Source organism: Lissotriton helveticus, chromosome 1_2 (genome assembly GCF_964261635.1).
Source record: "Lissotriton helveticus chromosome 1_2, aLisHel1.1, whole genome shotgun sequence".
NCBI classification, from domain to species: Eukaryota; Metazoa; Chordata; class Amphibia; order Caudata; family Salamandridae; genus Lissotriton; species Lissotriton helveticus.
Window position 1 is genome coordinate 190,436,045 of NC_136058.1, and position 14,087 is coordinate 190,450,131.

The 14,087-nt window shown below is 43.0% G+C and overlaps 1 protein-coding gene across 46 annotated transcripts in view; it reads right to left on the reverse strand.

Moving 5' to 3' along the window:
* Positions 1–14,087, reverse strand: part of LOC144799531 (uncharacterized) — a 5,513,712-nt gene that overhangs the window by 4,594,243 nt on the left and 905,382 nt on the right. The gene's annotated exons all lie outside the window — the stretch shown is intronic.

Sequence of the window (14,087 nt, forward strand, 5' to 3'; positions counted from 1 at the left end):
CCTGCTACATTCTTTTTGGTGAATTGAGTTTTCTTATTTTTCTGAACGGGTTGTTCGTCTTTGGACTTCACGCATTCTTCCTTTTGTTCTGGCCGTTGTCTTCTTTTGGATTTCTATGAGGAAGTCTGAAAGGTACGAGAGGAACGTGTATCAGTATCTTGATATCTTTCAGGTTTTCTCAAATTATCACTATTCCTGAGGTTATATCTCCTTTCAGAGGGCTCTTTTTGAGGAGACCTACCTCGGGATTGAGAACGCTTCTCTTTAGAAGTCTGTTTAGTGTTCTCCTACTTCTACTATATTCTGTATATTACCTATTAATTCATCGTCTGACATTGCTTCAATGTCAGGGTCAGGTCTGTAGTTGGCTAAAGCTAGCCATGTTGCTCCCGGTCTACCTAGTGGACCGAGCCTGGTAATGTGATGTATATGTTTTAGGGCGCCTTTAAACCAGAGCGCATGCTCTTGGTATGTTAGTGGAATTTCAATATCTTCGAAAGGAATGTATTCCTCTGGTGGTTCTTCTTCTTTGTAGAAGTGAAACACTTTTGTTAACTGGATTTGCTTCAGGGAAGACTATCAACGAATAGAACACCTCTGTCTGATGATATTCATGTGCCTCTATCACAAGAACTACCCTACCACCTCTAGATGATACGCCATTTCTTATAAGTTTCATAGTGATGGCTTTCCTTAAAGTTTCTGGAATGCTTATAGCATCCTCGTTGGTCTCTTGGAGACTTGTAAAGTTTTTAGCTTGTACGGCTTTGCTGCCTGTAGCTCCAACGGCCTCTGAATTATTATCGAGGGCCATTTTTGTTTATTGAAAGTTTGCAGAGCAAGTTTAAAAAAAACAAAGATATGGTGCACAATATTTTGGAACACTGTATCCTTCAACGTTGAACAAACCAAAAACTAATACATAGGATTTTCGTCCTACTTAGTTATGGTGGATATTATCCCTTTACCCACTCCAGGCGTCTATTGGAGTATTACGGAAAAAGGGGTCTCTGAGAAAAGCACGACTGAGTTACTTTAGTATCTAGCGTATTAGTGCCTTACCAAAAGGTGGGCGCCATGTAGTGTAGTTTCTATATTCCCAATAGGCTCTGCGCATTGGAATAATATATCCTATAGATTAGATGTAGAACTGAGGTCAACTAGGTCTCTATCAAACATACTAAACTTAATTGTGTGTGTGCCAGCTAACTTAGAGGTCACTAAAAACTTTCTTGAATACACAAGAAGGGATTAGTTTCTGACAATTGCATAAACATGACAACTTTGTTTCCCAAGAATAAGAATATTTCTCTCATAGTTGCGGAAACAATAGATGAGTATTTCACTCAGTCAATCATGCATGCTTCGTTTCTACAGAGTTGCAGAGAAATAGAGAAACTGGCGTTTTCAATAAAAAGATTTATTGAACAGTTTTCTTTCTCATGCAAGAGAAGTGAACTGCCTCAATGGTTATGCAGACTGCAAAGTATAATGCGTACAGCGTAAACAGTAATATTGAAATAATACTGTTAGAGCATTGTTTGGTTTCTAAGCCATATAAAGATGTAAATGTCATGTAAATGTCAAAGGTTCTTATATAGCGCCTTATCACCGCAAGGTCTCAAGGCGCTTGCTTTGGGAACCCGTCCTGGCTTTTTCCCTGTGAGATAACCCGTACTGGGCATCCCCAAGGTGAAAGCCAGGCATCCCGCCGCAGGGGGCCGCAAGCTTTTGCCCAGAGTTGCAGAGTGTGAACCCGTGATTCAAGTAGGGATTGAAGCGAGAATTTTCGAGTCCGTGGACATTTGGGCTCAAGACCCTGCCGCGTCGGGAATTGAACCCTGGTCCCGGGTCTGACCTCTGCTTCAGGGTCTGCCTCCTCTAACCAGTGAGCCACACTTCTCCATACATACATAAATAAAATTGACTAAAATACTCAACTGGTGCTTCTAAAATACACCTACCCCAATGTACCTAACCTAAGTCTAGTACAAGGGAAGAAGTAAGTATTGTGTAGCATAGGTTTGGTTGTTTTTTGCCAAGAATCTACCAAAGGTTTTTCTAGGTTCTAATCAGCTCCATACCTTTGTTAGAATGAAGGAGGTCTTGTATCTCTGTCTCGGGACTCGATTTCCCAACACCCCACAAGGGGAACCGGAAACACTGAAGCTGGATTCTCGGCAGGAGAAGGGCAGCTTCCTGATCAGTGTGTCAGCTGGAGAGTCGGCTTCCTTCGGCACTTGCTGTAGCGAGCTGCATCGGGCAAGTACTGAAGCACTGTATGTTGCTAGAGCAAGTGAAGGTCTATTTATACCTTGAAGGTGTTTAGGAATGCCATAGTTTGACGTAAAGTCAGACATATGAACGTCAGGAAAGAACCCCTAGGGAATGGTTGTTCTTTGTAAAGTAACTGAGTTCTTGGACAAATCAATATTCAAGCAAGGGGAAGTCCCTGACTGCTTAAGCTGGTTTTCCAAGAAGTCATTGTGACGTTTGGTACAGGTGGAAGTAGCCATGCCTGTATTTGGGTAGCATGGGCTATTCCTAAATAAGGGTTTGATTTCTATGTCTATATAAGGGCAATGTGAATTGTACCTATATATGGGATTAACTCAGAGCTTAAAATGCCACACAACATGGAGAGAGTGGACACTTTTGATTATTTGGGTGTAACCCTCACGGTGAAAATGTCCTGGAAACATAATTTCTCTATTCGACTAGACAGATTGCAGCCCTGCTCCAGATATTGATCAGTAGGTGGTAGGGTCAGTTCTGTATGGGACTGAAACCTGGGTGTTTAACAATCTAGAGCAGGGGTCTTCAAAGTGTGGGGCGCGACCCCCAGGGGGGCCGTGGAGTGATGGAAAGGGGGTCACGCATTCCCGATCACACTTCTGCCCGGGCCCATCTGACTACAGGGATTCAGCTCCCCTCCTCCCCCGTAGTGTGTCTCAGCTCGAGCTGCTGTGAGCTTCGCTGGGCTGTCTGCAGTCTTATCTACAGCACAGCCCGGCACCCCTGAGTTTTTCACAGGTCGTTAATGATCATTCGCATATTTACATACCTTTTGAAAACTGGTTACTGAGGCGTAGTTTTTTTTTATAGTTCCAGTACCCCCTGGGCCCCAACTCAGCCTTTTCCTTACATTTGTATTTTACATTTACTGCAATTGTGTGAGAATCCATTTCATGAAAAGAAATAAAAAGCAGGGTTGCCAGAAGAAAAAAACAAATACCAGCGATTTCCCTTGTAACACACTGTTTGCTACCTCTCACATTTTGTTTGCTTTATATACTTACACAAGTGCCACCCTTGACTACGTAACGTTTGTTCTTGTGTTTGAGTGTCTGCCATTTATTGCAGTATTATACCTCTACTTGTACTTTGTACGCTTTTGTAACCTGCACACATCACTTTTTCCTCCTGTAATGTACCGTTTGCTACCTCTTGTATTTTGGTTGCTCACTATTGTCACTTTTGCCTCATGTAACTTAACGTTTGCTTTTGTAATTTGTTCACTTGTAATTTTCTCCTCCTGTAACATTACTGTTTCTATTGTGAATCGCTCCGACACCTTCAGGTAAAGTCCGCGCTATATAAAAACGCATAAATAAATACATTCGTAATGTGACTTTTCTGTCTTTGTTCCCTTTAATTATCAGTCATGGATCATTGAGGCAGCCCTAGAACACAATTAAAAGTGCTTTCTATTTAGATTTTCTGTTCCAAGTATGCACAGATGAGTGCTGAAATATACAGCTTTAGGTGACTGCTTATTTTTGTACCGTCTGGGACATCAAAATAATGAGCTGGTAACCCTAATCATTAGACTGGAAGTTTGTTGCAAGATCAGCATGTTATTTATTCCCTCCACCCTCGATCCCTGATTAATGTCATAATAGCAATAGTTTAACTTATATCTTAAACCCTACGCCGCCGTCAATATGTTGAGTTACTTCAAGTGTCTGGAAATGCACCCTGCATTCAGAGAACTCACTTCTCATTCTCGCACTTCACTTTCATGCTCACCCTGCACTCACAGCGATCACAATGCACTCACACTGATCACCATGCACTCACATCATTCACCCTCTCACCCTGCACTCAGTGATCACTCTGCAGTCACAATGCACTTGCGTTGTTCACCCTGTACCTCAGCCTGCAGTCACACTACTCATCTGCACTCATCCTGCACTCATGTGACACCTCATTCACCTTCCCTCTCACTGCTCAATTTGCAACTCGCTCAAACAAGCCCATCATTAACCATGCATTCATTCATCCCACTCTGCACTTATATCCACACCCAAATTCATATGGCCACCTCACTCACCCTGCAGTCACTCCTCTTTCCCTACTCTCATACTGTTGCATCGCTCACCGTGCACTCACATGGGGACTCTTCTCATCCACAGAGTGCAGAGGGTTAATGTGCCTGCTACAAAGAATATGTACTATGCAGATCACAGAACTGAGTGTGAGTAAACTATGCGTAGCACTATAAAAAAAATGCTTGTCAGAAAGGTGCTACAGAGAGATGAGGTGCCTTGTTGGTGCCACTGCAACTTTAAGCACCCACCCATTGTCTTGCCTGTGCGGCCAATGACAATACCTATGCAACTACCAACCATAACACTGTACAAGTGTGACTATTTCAAGATCCCAAAGCTATAAGAATGCCATGGATGTCAGGAGTTTATCGTTTTTTATGTATATTGAATTAATAAACAGCTGTTCTGCTCATCTCTAAATTACACAGATAGAGCCACCATGTAGCAGACGGTCATAGTGCCTGTGTGCACAATTAGGTGCCAGTGCGGAGCACCGGAAACCACCTGCTCTAATTAAGCACTGGTGCTGAGGTAACAGGGGATAGGGACATTAGTTCAAGAAGGTGTGCAAGAACAAAGTAGAAATGTGAAAGATGAATAGGGGGACTGGAGAGGTTTAAGATACAAACAGACAACAATTTGAATGAGAAGTGCAGATGGGCACGGGAGGTGACGGGGCCAGAGAGGCCATGAGATAAATGCGAGAAACTGTTAGAGATGAGGGCAGTGAAAAGACAGAATGGCAAGAGGTGATTAAGGGTGAAGTGAGAAGTTGAATGGGGAGACTTCAGAAGTTGTAAAAAGGGGTGAAATAAAATGCCGGCAATATGAGAGAGGGATACGGGGTTGGGAGAGGAGAGTATGGGTAAATTGCTTAACTCGGCACAAGACCGCCAGAGTTTTAGGGACCCCTGCTGCTCCCGGCCAGGGCCAGGCGAGCTTCTAATGTGGAAGCATGTATTCCTGCGGAGTGGAAGGCTCATCACAAAGGTTGACAAGACATCTTTCTGATGTTCATTGCTGTATTTTGGTTATAAACTGGTACTGATGGGGTAAAATCTTTCCTCTGTGTTATTGTGTGCAAAAAATGTCAAAATAATGAAGCAATTCTATCCCAAAATAACGTGGCATCACATAACATTATTTACATTTTCCTCTCACACTATTTAGTCAAGCCTTTCGTATAATTTGGTCCTCACCTGCCTCGTAATTCCAGAAGCCCTGCCTACAGGTTTAGAAATGTTTGTCAGGAGGGGGTCCTTATGACTGAAAATGTTGACAGGGGGGTCTCGGCAGCCAAAAGTTTGAAGACCTCTGATCTAGAGGGTCTTCTCTGTACAAAAAACTAATTTTGAAGATCGCTCTGCTCTCTCCCCTAGAGTACCCTGCTTCTTCCGCTAAGGTTAGATATGGGTAAAACTACTATAGTGGATAAAGCGAGGCTACGCCCCCTCTTTTCTGGCTGCATTTAAAACAAACACCTGCGCTTACCCACCATGCAGTCGCCCTTGAAGAAGTCCACAAGCTTGATCGATTTTAAAAAATGGGTGGTTTAGCAACATTCAGTTATTGCTTCCCGCCGTAGGCCTGGGGAATCTGTGGGATGAGTTCAATACCAGTTTACTGCCAAGCAGAGAATATGTTAAGGCCCACTATTGGAATTGGGTGGCACAGAGGATTGTCACTCATACAATATTAGGCCGCCTTACATTGGAATATTTGGAGTTTAAGTTACTAGGTGCGTATGAGCAGTACATGGGGGTCATCACCATCCTGCATGACAGAAAGTTATATTTTCAATTTAGATTTGGCTCCTTCCCTCTGAAATCGTTTACAGCAGCACGGCAGCGGGGATCCTCGGCTGCATCACGCTGCTGTCCATGTTGCCCTGGGATTGATGAGACGATTAAGAACACTTTGTTTGCATGGCCACTATATAAATTCAAGAGACTTAAATCGGTAGCCCCTATTTGCAGGCTGATGGGTACTCATTGCCACCATGAAGCACTGAATATCCTAAAACAGACTCAAGGCCACTAGTAGTTTGTGCAGTGGCAACATTTTACAGCGGAGCCGCATTGGGGGCAGCAAGGCAGAGACTCTTCCTCGCATTTGATGCATATTGGCTCGATTTTCCCCCACGTTAAGAGGCTCACGAGGCACATCGAACTATGACAATATGTTTGCTAACTGCAGATACCTCCTTGATAATTGATTTAGGTACAAATTAGCCTTTATTTATATTTTTCACTTTTCTGTAGAATACAGATTTTGTGTAAGAAAACGTGAGTAAGGTGGGGATTTGTGCACCCGGTCCTGAAGAAGGAGTCCTACTCCGAAACATGTTGACGCACACATGAGGTGATGTACATTGTATTACATAGGAACCTCTAAACACACTATTTTAACAATGCCAGCCAGGGGGCCCACAAAAGTTTTTTGAGTACACTCCACGAGCCAGGTACTTTTTAACCATCACTAAAAAACACTTCAAACCCCACCACTCACTTACTATCACATACAACCTCACACACACCTCACATAGTCTGTGTAAAAAGTGCTTCCACGTAGACGTAGGTAGCAGCACGCCGCATCCCGTAGAGGGGTGCGAAGACCCCAATGATGAAGCATGACACCAAGGGTCCTTTTGGTGTGTGAGGGGTATTTAAAGAACACTATGTGCTCCCCACCATCATAGGGACCACCCACACCCACCAGTGGATTCCATTTGTTTATAACATTCTTGGAGAAACATGTGGTTTATCAGGAGGCATGCACTACAGAATAGTTAAATTACATCCTCAGACATAGCGCTGACTTTTATCTTAGCTAGTTAATAGCCTTTATTTACGTTTCCCGTATCAATAGCATCCGGAATTGCATCCATGCTACCATGAACATGTATATGGGTCATTTATACAACACCCTTTGGGTCCCCTCTGTACCATGGTATCATTAATCCACTGTTGTTTTTATACATTGCTGTTTTTATTCGCTGTTGTAGCCGCTCCATCTGATGGATCTATTTGATCAATAATGGAAGCTGTGCCCATATGTATCTTTTAATATGCATGCAATATTGTATTTTTGCACTATACACACTTGCACTTTCATGTACTTCCCCAAAGGTTCTAACCAGTGAGAGCTCGCTTTCCAGCTTAGTCTCTGTCTAGATCTCTTCCCACCTGTACCATGTTTTTTTATTAATGCATTGTTTTTACAAACTGCTGTTTTTACTCACCAGGTTTGTTGCTTCATTTGGTGGAGTTATTTGACTGGAAAATGGATTTTGTGCTCGTATTGTAACAACACCAAGTATACAATATTGTAATCTTGCACTATATGCACGTGCATGTTTACATAATCCTTTAGGAGTTTCAATGCGTGAGAGTTCTCTCTTCAGCTTACTCTCCATTTCTTTAAATTCCAATTATTAACTGTTCTTAAGAAGTTAATATTCTTTGATTCGTCTGACAACTTTGTTTGTATAATGAATTATGGCAACATATGTGTTAATGAACTTACTGTATTGTACACTACAGCACATTAATGGTCGTAATGACCGAATAAAGGTTCTGACTGACTGCTATAGGAATAATTTTCTAGAACCTATTCTGAGCCCTATACTGTTAGTGACCTTATTGCCAGTGGCAGATATACATTTACCCCTACTAATAATCCACTTTCCAACATCGTTGAACTGTTGAATGTATGGAGAACAGTGAACTCAATTGCAAAGTATAAAAAGTTAGTCGCACCTTGTATTGCACAAACGTAAAGTGTGGTATCTAGGCATACCACCTCCAGTCTTAAAAGTAATCTGAAAGTTATTACTGTGTAATTCAAACTGCATTTCAAAGTCATATAAACCCGTAACAACTGCAAATTCAACCACAACTGCATTTCCTTGAACAGTCTTGCATTTGAAAGTGTATTTATGTACGTGTGCCAAATCTTGCTTGTTTCTAAAATAAAACCTGAAAATTTATATTTTTTTATACTTACCTTATTGGTCTGGATTTTGCCTCTGAGTGTGTATGCACCAGTCCTTGAGTGAATACAATAAATGCTTGATACACCCTCTGGAAAAGCCTAACTGCTCTCCTACACTACCAAGAGGGCTGTAAGTACTTACCTAATTTAGCCTCTGCTAAACCTCTGGGAACTCCCTGAACTTTGTGCACACTATACCTAACTTTGGTATAGTATATACAGAGCCAGCTTCCTATACCCAAGACATTGTTAGCTTCCTAGCAAGGAAGACAGATCTTGGAATAAAAGGCCATGAAAGCGATGCAGCTGATCTTGAAGATATCCAGGCTTGGAGGGGGATTCAGTGTAGATTCTTTGGCAGGAGAGTAGTGTGGTTGTGTTTCTCGATGCCCCTTGATTAGCTGTGCTGCTACATGAAGGATGGTTTTCAGAGAGGAGCGAGGGTGGTCTATGGAAACCAGATGAACAGGGTATTGCCTCCCTCTATATGTGAGAGGAAAAGGGCTTGAACTTTCCTTCTGAAGTCTTCTTTTGGATTAAAATGTTTAACTTTTTTTCAGGAGAGAGAGATTCAACCAGGCCACTTTGGTCTTCTTGGAAATGTGTTTTTTATTTTTTTTAAAACTGTTTTTATTAAAGTCATTACAATAGCATTGAGATTGGCAATATAGACATTAATCAATTGCATTCCATTTATAGACTTAGCACGCGTTTCTCTTATAACACAATTCCTCTTGATTCTGTGCGTTCCTTTCCCTGTGTCAGTGTCCCATCCTAATGTCAACTCCCCATTATTCCCCTTCTATCTCGTCATCTGAGCTATCTCCATCAGATTCCGGCACCGGTTCACATATGTCCCCCCTGAAAGTATTCCATGCCGCCCATATCTTATTCCATTTCCGCGGGCACTTTCTGGTAGCAAATACTGTACGTTCAGTTACCATCGTTAGGTCCATGTTTCTGCACCATGCAGCCAGTGTCGGTACCTCTGCCGTCCCCCATTTCTGCGCAATGTCTCTCTTAGCAATTAGTAGACCCAGCGTAGTCCATATTAGCCCATAGCGTGTGAGGTCGTTAGGTCCCCATATATTTAGTAAACATCTTTTTGGGTCTGGTAGGAGCGATGTGTCTGTTGTCTGAGATATAGTGCGGAGTACCTGTCTCCAATAGTTTGCTATCATTGGGCAGTCCCATATTGTATGAAAGAAGGTCCCCTCGTCCCCGCAGCCTCTTAAACAAAATGAGTGTGGTGCTCTCTGTATTTTATGTAGGGTTGTCCTAGTATAGGATATTCTATGCAAGATTTTAAGTTGCTCTAATCTCAATCTGGTAGAGATGTCCACTTCCTTGGGTGAAGCTAGAGCCTCTCTCCACTCAGGGTCGTCCATGTCTCCTACCTCTGCAGCCCACCTCTCTTTCAGTGTTCCTGTGGGGTCCGGCAAATTATTGAGTAGTTTTCGATACGTGAGAGAGGTGGCACTCTGTGGCATATGATCTGTCAGTAGTCGGTCCTCTAGCGGGGAAGCTTCAGGGATTTCGGTATTTAGCGGGAGTACCTTTAGTAGAGCGTATCGAATTTGCATGTACCTAAATGTTTCATTTGGGCCTAGATTATACTGCTGTTGCAACTGCGTGAATGGTAGCACTGTTCCTTTATCCCATAAATCTTCCACTGTGGAGATACCTATGTTGTCCCACTGTGTGAAGCCCTTACTTCGCCGCAGGTGTCCTAATGCCTTGGTGTCCCAGAGTGGGGTCAGTTTCGTAATCACCCCTTTCCACCTCAGCTTGGCCTGTGCCGCATACCAGATCAATGCTGTATGTTTAGTAGGTCCCACTAGTTTCGCGACCATACCTCTATTGTAAAGCGCTGCTAACATGTTATTCGTTCCCAATTGTGCCCTATCTGCGCTGTATGTTGGGTTGTCATGGGGTGTGTGTATCCAGTGATTTATGACTTAGAGTTGTGCGGCCCAGTAGTACAGTTGGAGATTTGGGAATGCTATCCTCCCGTCGCACCAGCTATTGTTGAGTTTCACCTGAGCTATTCGAGCTGTGCGGTTGCCCCAGAGAAGCGTTGAAACCTGCGCTGCCACCTGCTGAAAATAATGGGTCGGGATCAGGTCGGGCGTGTTCTCAAGGGCGTATAGGAACCTAGGGAGGGCCTTCATCTTATACAGCGCTGCCCTACCAGGAAGTGTGAGGGTTAGTGAGGCCCAGTGTCCCACATCACGCTTAAGCCGCTCCAATGGGGGAGCTATATTCTTGGAGAAGAAGTCTGTTGTGGATTTGGTGATGTATATTCCCAAGTATTTGAACGAGTCCTCTGTCACCAGCAGTGGACATGCTGCCGAAAGTAGTGGATCGGACCCTTTAAAAAATACATCACCGATTTAGACCAGTTAATTTCGTAGCCTGAGAGTCTCCCATGGGTGTTACATATATTAAGTAATTCAGGTATACCGCTCTCTGGTTCCGTGAGATAGATCAACATATCGTCCGCGTAAAGCGAGATACGGTCTTCCCATCCCTCCTTCCAGCTGATCCCCTTCAACAACGGGGTTTTCCTAATTAGAGTCGCCAGGGGTTCTTGTACTATCGCGAATAGCAGCGGCGACAGGGGGCAACCTTGACGTGTATCCCGTGCCAGGTCTATCTCCTCTGATATGTGGCCATTCACCGTCACTCGTGCCACCGGGTTAGTGTATAGGAGTCTCACCCATGCCCAGAACTTAGGGCCAAAACCCATATGTGCTAACACTTCAAATAAATACTTCCACTCCACTATGTCAAATGCCATTTTTGGGTCCAACGACAATATCACGGCCGGCTCCACCAGATCCGAGGCCGCGCAATCGCTCCTTGTACTAGTCTGAGGTTAAGGGCTGTGTTTCTATGAGGCATGAATCCCGGATTGGTCCGGGTGTATCAATTGCGGCAGATGGATTACCATTCTATTTGCTAATAGTTTCGCAAGGATTTTACCCTCTGCGTTGAGCAATGAGATCGGACGATACGATGTACACTCTGTTGGTGGTTTACCAGGCTTCGGGATCGCCACTATTGTTGCGATCTGTTGGTCCAGTGGAAGTATGGCTTTTTTCAGACTTTCTTCGTACATTGCCAAGAGAGGCGGGCCTATCGTTTCCGCCATTAGTTTGTACCACTCTATCGGTATTCCGTTTGGCCCCAGTGCTTTCCCCGACTTTAGCGAATGTATTGCGGTTTGAAATTTCTGCGAGTGTTAGGTCCGCTTCCAATTCCAAAGCCGTTTCAGATGTAAGGGTGGTCATCGCAATGTGTCCGAGGGCCTCTCGTACTGCTGCCTCTGTTAGGTCCACCGTGGGGGAATATGCCTCCCTAAAGTGGTCTGCTAAGATGCTGACTATGTCTTTTGGGTGTGATGTCAGTGTGCCATCCCTCGTCCGCAGCTGCTGTATTGATGGCAGGCACTACTATTTTGTTCTGTTTGTGCTTTTGTTTTATTTTAATTTTTGTTTGTTTATTTCTGATGTCCTGAATTTTAAGTTAGGCATGCTGGAGGCAGACACGGTGCAATTAAGCAGTAATCAACATTTTTGGATGATGGAAGCTTGGGGTTAATAACATTTCCTTTATTAACTATTGTTTTTGGTGAATTCTGTCCAGATCTGCCTTCATACTCTGCGGTACTTTACTTTTTTGGGTATAGTCTGCTAAATGCCTTATTTGTACTTAGTAATTTATTATTTACTTTCTCTCTGTGGTGGAGATATATGTATTATTTTAGAGGCTTATGGATGGTCTTGTACTTATCCAAAATTTAGGGTACTGTTTGGCTGCAAGTGCCTGTTGGAGGTTAGGGATGGGTTGGCTCTAGGAGTCCAGACCTATGCAGCTACACATTTTCCTTTGTTCTTTGCCATGTGCTAGTTCACTATTATGGTTTATGTATCTTTGGCCCCGATGTAGGTCACCAAATACCGGTCGGTAACGGCCGAATTCGGCCATTACCGACCGGTATTTGGTGATTGAGATGTAGGGGCCATTATTTTACAGAATCTGTAAATTTACCTAATCGGTAAATTTACCGATTCTGTAAAATACCTAATCGGTAATTTTACCGATTCAGTAAATCCCAGATGTAGGTATCACTGTTTACAGTGCTACAGGCCCTCAGATTTCGGTATTTTATCACCCAATACAATTGGGTGGTAAAATACCGAATTCAGGTGTACATGCACATCTGTGCATGTACACCTGTGCCATGTGACACACAGAGTAAGATTTCAGCCACAGCCCAGGGGGGGTTACAATCAACAACAACATCATTATCAGCAAGATCCTCAACATCACTATCAGCAGGAAGAGCCACAGTTTGTCAGAGAAACCAGGAACAGACAATATTAGAAGGCGGGAATGTAATCCCCATCTTCAATCTATCCAATTCACAATTAAATGAATCCAGCATCAGTCTTCTATCTAAGGGTCTTTCCTTTGTCCCACACTGTGGAGTTAATATATTTGAATTACACAGTGAAATAATCTCATTTTTTCATAAAATACGCCTCAAAAAATATTTTTAAGATGAAGTCCCAAATTCGATATCTCAAATACCAACCAGCCTCAGACTTCCCTCAACTTTCAGCCCTTCTTTGGACCAACTTGGCCCTGAAGTGGCTGCCTTTGAGTTGGTTGTGTTGAAAAAATTAAAAAGATCCATCCAATTTATTCCTAAACCATTATATAACATCAACAAATCTGAACATGACGCCCTCAAAGCACTGGCCTCTAATAAATCAATTACGATCAAGAGCAGTGACAAAGGAGGAGGAATAGTTGTCATTGATTCTGTTGTTTATGAACAGAACATGTTGAAGATGTTGGATGATCCTTCCTTCTATTCTGTTGTCACACATAACCCTGTAAAAAAAGTCATTAAAGAGATCAATGCCTTAACCACCTTGGCACTTGAACAAGGAGATATCTCCAGGAAAGAATTTGACTACCTCAACTCTAATGCAGGAAAAACCGCCTGTGTTTACGTCCTTCCAAAAATGCACAAAGATCTTCTCAATCCTCCCTATAGGCCTATTGTCTCCACCATAGGAACACCGACTGAACCCTTATCCAAGTATGTTGATTCCTTTTTATGTCCTTACATTTCCAACATACCTTCGTACATAAAGGACACTGGAGCAATGATCAACAAAGTGGAGAACATCAGTTTCAACCCTACTCGAGATCTTCTTGTGACTCTTGATGTTGAGTCCCTTTACAGTAATATTCCTTTGGTTGAAGCAATGCACACAGTGGATTGGTTCATTGAGCTCCATAAGATACCATGCCCGAAGACATTCTTGTTGGCCTGTCTTAAGATTGTTCTCACCGAGAACATTTTTGAGTTTGGACCACGCCTCTTCCGTCAAATCAAGGGGGTTAGTATGGGGGCCTCTGTTGCCCCTTCGGTGGCAAATATCTATATGGCCGCCTTCGAAGCCAAGTTCATTCATAATGACATTGCACCGTTTTTGAGTCTATCTCCCATTGGTCCAGATATATTGATGACATCTTCTTTGTCTGGACCGATGGGAGGGAAACTTTATCTGAATTTTTAACATGGCTGAACGCTGGAGATTCCAATCTTAAATTCACTTCGCATATAAGTTCTAGCAGAATTGAGTTTTTAGATATTTGGATATTCCCTGAAGATGGCCACCTGAAGGTGGATTTATTTGTGAAACCCACAGCTAGGAACACCCTTCTACATTTTCCGAGTTTTCA